Raw genomic sequence first — 9281 nt, forward strand, 5'->3', positions numbered from 1 at the left:
CCCTCCTCAAAGAGAGCCTCGCCCACCTCCCCTTCTGGCTATCTTCTCTTTTTTAATGAATATTTCTGTTGTATTGTTGTTGCTTCTTATCTAAAATTTTGAGTACATGCACCTGGTTCAAATACACTGGTAAACACATACAGTAAGATGTCTCTGCCCCACCACTGCCCGGCCCCCCGCCCCCCGCAATCCAGTGTCCACCTGCCCCTCAGGTTACCACTGACGACAGCTTCTTCCAGAGTGTCTGAACCAGCACACGGACATACGTGTTCTTATTTTCTCCCTCTTTTAACATGAAAGATTGAGTCCTACGTGGGCTGTTCTGCATACAAGTCATCTCTCACCCTCCCTCTCTTGAAGAGCTTTGCTAATGGCCCTCATCAAGGGCGTAATGGTGGACCCCCGGCGGGAGAGTGTGTGGGTCAGAGAGACTCTCCTAAGGGGTAGGCCAGGCAGGGACTTGCCCAAGGCCCCACCCATGGCTCCGGCCTATCCACCCAGCTCCTCTCTGCGCCCTGGCCCTGCCCTGGCCCTGGGGAATCACAAATACGAAGACTTTTTTCTCAGAGGTTCCTCAAACCTCCCAGAACCAGTCCCTCTGGTCTTGCCCACCCTCTCATCTTTCAGAACAAACCAGAGGCTCTGGGAGCCTGGGGGGCGGGGGAGGGGGGGCGGTCCTGCCTGCCCACCAGCTGGGAAGCCCAGAGTAGGGGGCTCGTACCTCCAATTTGACCAATGTCCTGAGCAGCATCTGAGTTCCACAAGCCACTTCCGTGTAGGGTGAGGAACAAGCCACTCTGACTGGCTTTGCCAAAGAGCGGTTCCCCAGCACCTGGGGACTCACCACACCATCTCCCGTTGCTGCTTAAATTTGCTCCCTTAGTGATTAAAGTTCACCCTGCACTCATGGGGCATCGCCTCCAGGCTTGCCCCTGGGGCATCACAGGGCGTCAGAGCTGGGCCAGAGCCATGCAGGATGCCCCCCAATCCCACCACTGGGGAGCTGCTCAGGGACCAGGGACCAGGGACAAAGGACAAAGTGGGAACAGAAGATGCTAGAAGCACAGAGAACAGCCTAAGAGCAGACAGGAGGAGGGAGAAATGTGATGTTTTGGGTGAGGGCCAGGAGTCTCTGTGCAGCTGAAGCCTGGGTATGGGGGAGACAGGCAGGAGCTGAGGCTGGAGGGCTGGCCAGACCGGAGAAGAGCAGGGGTGCTCAGAGGACCCAGGGAACAAATGCAATGGACCAGAAGCCATCCCATCAAAGAGAAAGTTCTGGAATGGTATAATGCCTTTCTTCTCACACCCATCCAAATCAGGACCAACTACAGTGGGATGGGCAGTTCAGGGACTGGACACAGGACAGACTCCCTCGGGTGGCAGGGCCGGCGGGGAGGAGGGCAACAGCAGAAACAGGAAGGAATCGGGATGGGAAGGGGGTGTCTGAGAGCAGGGTCGCCATCATCTGAGGCAGCCTGATTCCAGTGAGAGCCGTGCCCTCATATAGCTGCTTTGTAAACTTGGCTCATCGCTTCACTGCGGTAAATTGCAGCCATACATTCCCTCAGTCAGCAAGCATCTGTCGATCACTAGTCTGTACCAGGCAGTGGTGATCAAGACAGACAGTAGCACTTTTCAGGAGCTGGCAGGACAAGGGGGGTGAAGGCACCCAGCAAGTGTCCGGTACTTGATGACACTGAGCCCCCCAACCCCCACTGACATTATGAAAGCCTCAAGGGTCTTTGGAAAAAGAGCAACATAAAGAACAGGACCTTCCTCATTGCCAAGGGTACGGTCCCAGAAATAAGAGGAGGCCTCAACAGAGAAACTGAGGACCGAAAGGCAGGGAGAGCACGATGGGTCCAGCCCCTCTGTGCCCTCCCACCCTCTGATCCAAACCTCCAGGCTCTGCCACAGTTCTGTCCCCAAGCCCGTCCTATGCATTCAGACTCACGACTCCCCTGGAGCAGAAATGAGGCGCTTTCCTGGGGTCTGAACCAAGTCCCCAACACCCCTCCCTCCCATGCCGCCCCCCTAGTTGCTCCAAAGGACAGCTGGACCCTAATCGCCACCCGTAGAGATGGAAAACGTTCAGCCTCCTTGGAAGTGGGCACGGGGCAGCTGAGAGCATCAACGTCAAGGCGAGGTGGAGTAAAACACACGGGGCGGGGGGGGTGGGGGGGCAGGGAGGGGGCCAGCAACCCTTTAGAACTCACCCCTTCCCCTCCCACACGCCCCCGCCGGCTCTCACTGGAAATGTAGCCGTGAGGTTAAGGCATAAAGTTCTGGACTCTCAGACAGCTGGGTGTGGGCTCTCCTTCCATTCCTGCCACCACTACTTCTGTAAAATTGTTTTCTGAGCTCCCCACTCCCCATATCGTCCTGCCTGTAACCATGTATGGCCCTGATGGGGCCCGAAGTCCCCCTGAGCAAAAGCTGTCTTCAAGCCAGCATGCAGAGGGGGCCCTTCCCGTGAAGGTTATAAAGACCCGGGGGTTCTGGAAAAGATGGACATGCCAAGCTCCCCCTCCTGCTGAACTCCGGAGAAGAGGTTCTGTGATTTATATCAGAAAGGCCTCCCACTTCCAGGGAGTCTCAAAACTCTAAGCAGAGGCCCCCAAGTTAACACAAGGGCTTCTCTGGTCTAGGCTCCCCGATGCCCTGTGGGGGTGGAAAGAGCTTCCAGGACGTTCCTCTGCTCCCACCTGACAACCAGGGCCCCCTGCCGCTCCTGCCTGGGCCCTGGGCTCCTTGGCACCTGTCAGAGGCCATAGCCAGAGGGGAGTTGCACTTGTATGTTTCCTAGGGACATGTGGGGGTTGGGAAGGGCGAATCCTTTTGAAATATTTTTCTCTTCATGTTTCCTTTGGCATAAAGTGTACTAAGTCTCTAGCCCACATGTCCATCGGGTGTGTAATATTCTCCTTCACACTTCCGTTATTAACTGTCTACTGTCTACCGTATTTTTTGTGAGCTCTTTCTCCCCACACCACCCCTTCCCAACCCTCCCCCACATGCGAACATTTTTATATTTGTTTTGCTGCATGGAAATTGTCCATTCGGGTGTAAGAGTATGTCCTTTTGTTCCCATAAACTGTCTTGGGCACTTTAATAATGTGTGTATCTTCACTGCGCCACAGTTAAAGTATGGTACTCATTTCCTTCCTGAAAATCTTCAAATAGATTTTTTTTTTTAATCCTAGGTTGGAGGATAAAAAAAGCCTCTCCAATACTGAGCACCTGGCAGGTCAGAGCTATGGGGGGCCCCAGGTACCCCCTCAAGTCCTCTCTAAGGGTGAAGGCAACACTCCCATTCTCATGCAAAAGCTCTTTGTCCTGGGGCCTCCTGCCCCCAGACTTGGAGTCCTCCACCTCTGCTGACTCATTGTCATCGAATCCCTGCCCTTCCCGCCCAGCTGGGCTCAGTCTCGCAGCTATCACCCCAATCCTGCAAGGAGACTTCATTAATGACAGCGACAGCAGCTTCCACCATTTATATCAAGAGTCCTAAGGGTTAGTCAGCCGGCAATGCACTTTATAAATAAAATCAGTTCATTCTCCAAACCGCCTATGAGGTATAGACTATCATTAGCCTCATTTACAGATGGGGAAACTGAGGTGCAGCACAGTCTTGAGCCTACAGGGCGCCCCAGGAGTAACAGAGCAGAGCTGGGGTTGGAAAGGGTTGTGCTCAAAATGGTGGTGGTGGAGGGAGCTCCAGGACCCCTTTCCTGGCACCAGGTCGGCCCCATCCCCCCTCCCCCCCACATCCACGACAACTTTGCCTCCAACTTCACAGAGAAAATCTGGCTGGTCAGGTCTGACCCTCGGGCTACATGTCCTCAAACCAGTGCTGTCTGCACCCAGCCAACAAGCCCAAGGCGTTTGTGCTGCTTAGGGGAACTCAGCCCCACCGGCAGCCCATCCCACCTGTCTCCTCGGGGGAACGTCCTCCCTCCCGCCAGTTGTCCCTGCTGCTGGTGACAGCTGTCCGCAGGACGCAGAAAACGTTCGCCAAATGTCCCAGGAACAGAAATTCATCCCCTACTTGTTGATTTTGAAGGTAGGAAATTATTCATGAATTGGGTAGATACTTGTTCTAAGGTGACCAGAAGTCTTCATTTATGCATTCAATCATTTTAAAAACTGCAGAGACCTCTGTAAAAGTCTGTTAAATTCTGTTACATGAGGCATGGGATGTTGTATGAAGAGAAAGCTATTACGGAAGGGAAAGTTTTCAGTATTCATCAAAATAATTGGACCTACACCTCTTCTAAATGAAGAGCACATGAGTATGAATATACACGTGATGAAAGGCCCCCAGGCCTCGGGCAAACAACCTCAGAGTTCCCAACTCAAGAAGATGGCAATGACCAGGACAGTCTCCACCGGGCCCGAAGGCCCAGCATCTTTCAGCTGCCCAGATGTGTCTGCAGCCTGGCTCTCTGGCTGAGTCCTGCCCACCAGCCTGATCCAGACCTCCACACCCCGTTCCCTGATGCCACCTCTGTCTGGCTGGTTCCGGCCCAAGCACTGCCGCCCCGGGCCCCCATGGGGCCTCAGTTTCCTCCTCTCTGCAATGGGCACAGCTGTGCTGCAGGCAGGGCTTCCAGGTCTCTCTCTCAAGAATTCTCTGCCCCTGAGGTCACAAGGACCTCAGAAATCCTAAAGGAACAGAGGCAGGCAGATTCCAGAACCCTGGGTCAGGCTCTCCCCTGTTACTGGCAGCAATGAAGAAAAAGCAGTGTTACTATTATCCTGCTGTCCCAGCCTACCCTCTTCCCCTCTTCCTTCCCTTGCCCCTTTCCCCCTACCTGCTGTCCTCCAGCCCTGCTTTCTGCAGACCCCCACCCTGGGCCCTTGGCCTGGTCCTCCTCCTGCTGGCCCAGCTCGCCCAGCCAAGCTCCCACCTCTTACCAGCTGGCCCCTTCCTGCCCTGGAAGCCCACAAGGCCCGCTGTCCCCACAGGTTCCCTGGAGTCCCCTGCTGCCCCCGCCCTGCCCACCCCCCTTTCTGCCTGGCCTCCCTCTCTGCTCTTCACTCTGCCTTTGCCCTGCACCTCCCCTCTGGCCCTGGGCTGGCCTCCAGCCACCTGGCCAGACCGCTCAGCTGCCCCTACTCCCCTCACACCCAGTCACCGCCTCCCACCATCTCTCTACCCTTGGGCCATTCTGCAAACCTGCCCAGGGACCTGGCATCTCCGCCAGGGGGCACCTGGATCTCTGGGTGCTCTGGGAGTTGGGCAACTGCTGGGCACAGGGAGCAGCACGTGCCTGACCACTGCAGGGCAGCCCTGTGGGGCCCCGGCGCTCCAGGGAGCCCCCGTCTCCCCAGTGAGTTCTCAGCCACGTGGGGGTCTGGCCTGGGTCATCCAGTGGGTGCCCTTCCTCAGGATCGGTCCACAGGCCCAAGAAAACGTGACAAACTGCTCTGTGTCCACACTCGGGCCCCTCCAGGCCCTCAGAGTTCCCACTGGGAGGGGGTGGCTGGGCTCAGTGGACTCAGGGTACCTTTCCCTGCAAGGCTGTTCCCTCCCTGGGGCCAAGCACGGCCCCCCTCATTCAGAAGGAGCAACGGTGCCCTGTGCCTGGTACATACCCCATTCCCCAAGCCAGCCTCCCCAGGAGACAGCGACCAGGGCTCCCTTTGGCAGAGGGAAGCTGTGGCAGTGGGAGGAGTGTTGAAGCCCTGCTAGAAGGTGCTGGGGCCTGGAGACTTGCAAGGAGGGGGAGGAAGGGACGTCTGGGTACTTGGGGGGAGGCATTACCAGGTCTTCCCTACCAAGGCTTGGCCTCAGAAGTCCCTGACTTTGGTTTCTGAGGTCACACCTGCAGCCACCCTAAAGCATCCTGCCCCCTAGAGGGCCTCCGGTCAGCCCGTCCTGCTCCCACCCACCTTGCTTGCCCATGTTGCCCCTGGGATCAGATCCCCTGGGATCACCTCGTAAACTCCCTTTCACTGGCAACAGCTCGTGTGCCCTCACGGGGCACTGGCCTCAGCACTTGTGTCGCCTGTTGGGGGGACCCTTCGCCACCCTGGCTCTTTCAGAGGCTGATTCCCTTCCTCCGCTGATGACAGAACTTGGTGGCTTCTAACCCAGCCCTGGCTCTAGAATCACAAAACCTCAGTTTTTTTTTTTTTTCTTTTTTTTAAAGATTTTATTTACTTGAGAGAGAGAGAGCGCAAGCAGGGGACAGGGGTAGAGGAAGAAGCAGTCCCCCCCGCGGAGCAGGGAGCCCGATGCGGGACTCCATCCCAGCACCCTGAGATCATGACCTGAGCCAAAGGCAGACGCTTAACCCACTGAGCCACCCAGGCGCCCAAAACCTCAGTTTTCAAAAGGCCCAGGACCTCTCTGCACTTCTCTCACCGAAAACTGGGCAAGGATCTCAAATTCAATGTTTGGTCCCAGCCCTCTCTCAGCAGCTCCCCGCCCACCCCCATCCCCCAGCTCCACTGGCTTTTTCTGCCCCAGGACCTCGGGGAGATAGGTCTGGAGACCAAACTGAGGTGACCAACAGCTGTTCACAGCCTGAATCTTCCACCGAAAGCCCTAGCCCCACGTTCCTGGTGGCGGGGAAGGTGGACACAGGCCAGATGCAGCAGGAAAACCCAGGCTCGGCCAGTCTGAGGGCGGTGAGCAAAATCCCCAGACCTGCCCCAATCCTTGGGCCCCACCCAATGCACTCAGCGAGGATACTTCCTGGGCAAGAGGCAGCTTCCCCTCAGGAGACCCCAATGCTACCTGGGGTGGGGTGAGGGTGACCAACTATCCTGGGTGCCCAGGGCTATGGGCACCTCCAGGACAGTCCCTGACAAACATGGCCGAGCTGGCCACCACAGGTCGATGAGGAAGCTTGGGGACTGGCCCTGGCTCCAGTCTGCGGTTTTCTCTCCCCACAGGGTCCCCGCTTCTAGCTGCCTGTGTCCAGGATGCCCTGATGCTCTTTGGCTTCCGGGATGCACATGGGTCCCTCCTTTTCTCCGCCTGGACAAATGAGCCCACGCAGGAGCCTTCCCTGCAGAGACCCCTGGGTCTGAGAGCCAACGCCGGGGGAGCAGCAGGTACTTTTCCTCTTGTCCTCACAGATGGCTGGCTGGCACCCCGGTTTCAACACCACAGGGAACCACATTTCCAAGAAAAAGCTCCCAGCACCACGATGTGACAAAGGGGCTGTGTGTTACCTGGGGCTGCACTTGGCTGTCAGCCCGTGGGAAAGTCTGGAACATATCAGGGAAGCAGCTTCAGGTTACACAAAGCAGGGTTGCGGAGACTAGAGTGTGTGGTCGCTGGGCCCCGCAGCCTCCCCCAGCTCAGCCTCCTGTGGGGATGAGGGGCCCAGGTGGTGAAGGATGATGGGACTCCACATGTCTGTCCAATATTTTCTCTGTCAGAAAGTCTGTGTCCTTCTTAACTGGCTCCTCGGGGGTGCAAATGGGGAGCATACCACTTTGCCATAAAAGGGGGCTTTGTGCAATTAGTTGAATCCCCAAGTCCCCGAGTCCAGAATAATTATGCTGGGTGTTGTGGTCTTTCCTCAGAACTTCACGGGCTCACAGCCAGAATTACGCACGCCGACCCCGAGAAGCGCACACACACGCATAGACACACAGGCACATGGGTATGTACCCCCCCACGCACACACGTACACACCCAGAGACACACCCTAACCTAGAAACACACACACACAAACTCATCCAGAGATACACGTGCAGAGACACAAGGACCCACCCCTCCCCCCACACACACGTTTATTCCCCCATACGCACACTCACTTTCAAATACATGTATTTGTCAAGTCACACAAAATAATTCAGACAAATCGGGCAAATGCGTAAGGAGATCTAAAGTCAGAAAACTACACACGCTCACACACACACGCAGAGCTAACTAACGCTCTCAAATGGCACAGTCCCGAACCACACGTAGATCCTATGCAGCTCTGTCTAAACACGTAACTGACCCACAGCCTCCTGTCCTTCCCCATGACCATAGTCCTGGTGTCCCAAGCACACCATGCCCGGAGCCCTTAGCAGGAGAAAAGATAGCAGATCATTCAAGAGACACCCAGAGAGGACAGAGCCAGGGGGCAAATTTGGCCTGAGCCAGTGACAGTGACATAAAGAGTCACCTTCCTGCCATATGGCACAATCCCATTTACTCATGGCAGCCCACGGGCCAGGGCAAAGCCCCCAGACCTCCGACCACCTCAGGATGCAGTGGAAAATTTGAAAATATTCCTGCAGCCTGCATTCCAAAAGTCTTTTGGTTCTCAAAGAGTCCCAAACCCAATCAAAACAACTAAAGAATGATTCCTATGGAGAATTACATATGAGAAAATAACAACGCAGTGCTTATGAAAGTGAAACATTTGGTTAATTATGATGTATCTTGCATGAAAAAATTGTATTTGATTTTTAGCTACATGGAATAATACATAAGCTATACCATAGCTTTAAAAAATAAACTTGGGTGGAATTTTTTACAAGAATTACAACGATGTGAATAAACAAGCAGTTGACGAAGGGAAACAGGAAAGAAAATGCAAGTGATGGGAGGAAATTCTCTTTTCCTACACTTCTGCCAAATGGGCAAATAAAAATTAAATCTAGCCAGCCACAGAGAATAAGGTCAATATCTCCAACGTTTAGAGATACTTTCTTTGTAGAAGCAGGAGTCCAGTTTATTGAGTTTGACACTGAGCACACTCTTGCTAATTTGCCATTTTGGAAAGATCCAGCTTTATGTATGGTGTTTCAGTTCACTGATAAAGCATTAATGAGGACCTGCCATGTGCACGCCATTGGGGATACACAGATGAATACAACTTTCTTTAAACTCTAAGGTTTCTTGGAGGAGATGGTGCCTGAACTGAGGGTGGAGGAAACATAGAAGGAAATGTGGATTCCAGCAGTAGTTGGAGACCAGGGGACGAAAATGAAGCAAGGATGTGGAGACAACAGTGGTTCTGAGGCTTCTGACACCGGGACTAGATGGGTCATGGGAGAATTCGTAAGGACATGCAACATGGGGCTTCAGGACTAGGCTGCGGGGGGAAGCGGTTCCACTTTGGACCCAAGGGTTTGGGGTACCCCAAAGTCCCACCCACTCTCCGTGGGGATATGGAAAGGGGAGTGGTCAGGGTAAAGATAGCAGAGGAAGCTTGCTGGTTTGTAGGAAATAATTCATAGTGTAAGAAAATAATCAAGGAGCTAACTCCATGGAAGAGAACTAGTAAAGGAGTTGGTGGAAAGATTGGAACCCATGAAGACAGAAAGGA

The sequence above is a fragment of the Halichoerus grypus genome, chromosome 4 (assembly GCF_964656455.1).
Source record: "Halichoerus grypus chromosome 4, mHalGry1.hap1.1, whole genome shotgun sequence".
Taxonomy (NCBI): Eukaryota; Metazoa; Chordata; class Mammalia; order Carnivora; family Phocidae; genus Halichoerus; species Halichoerus grypus.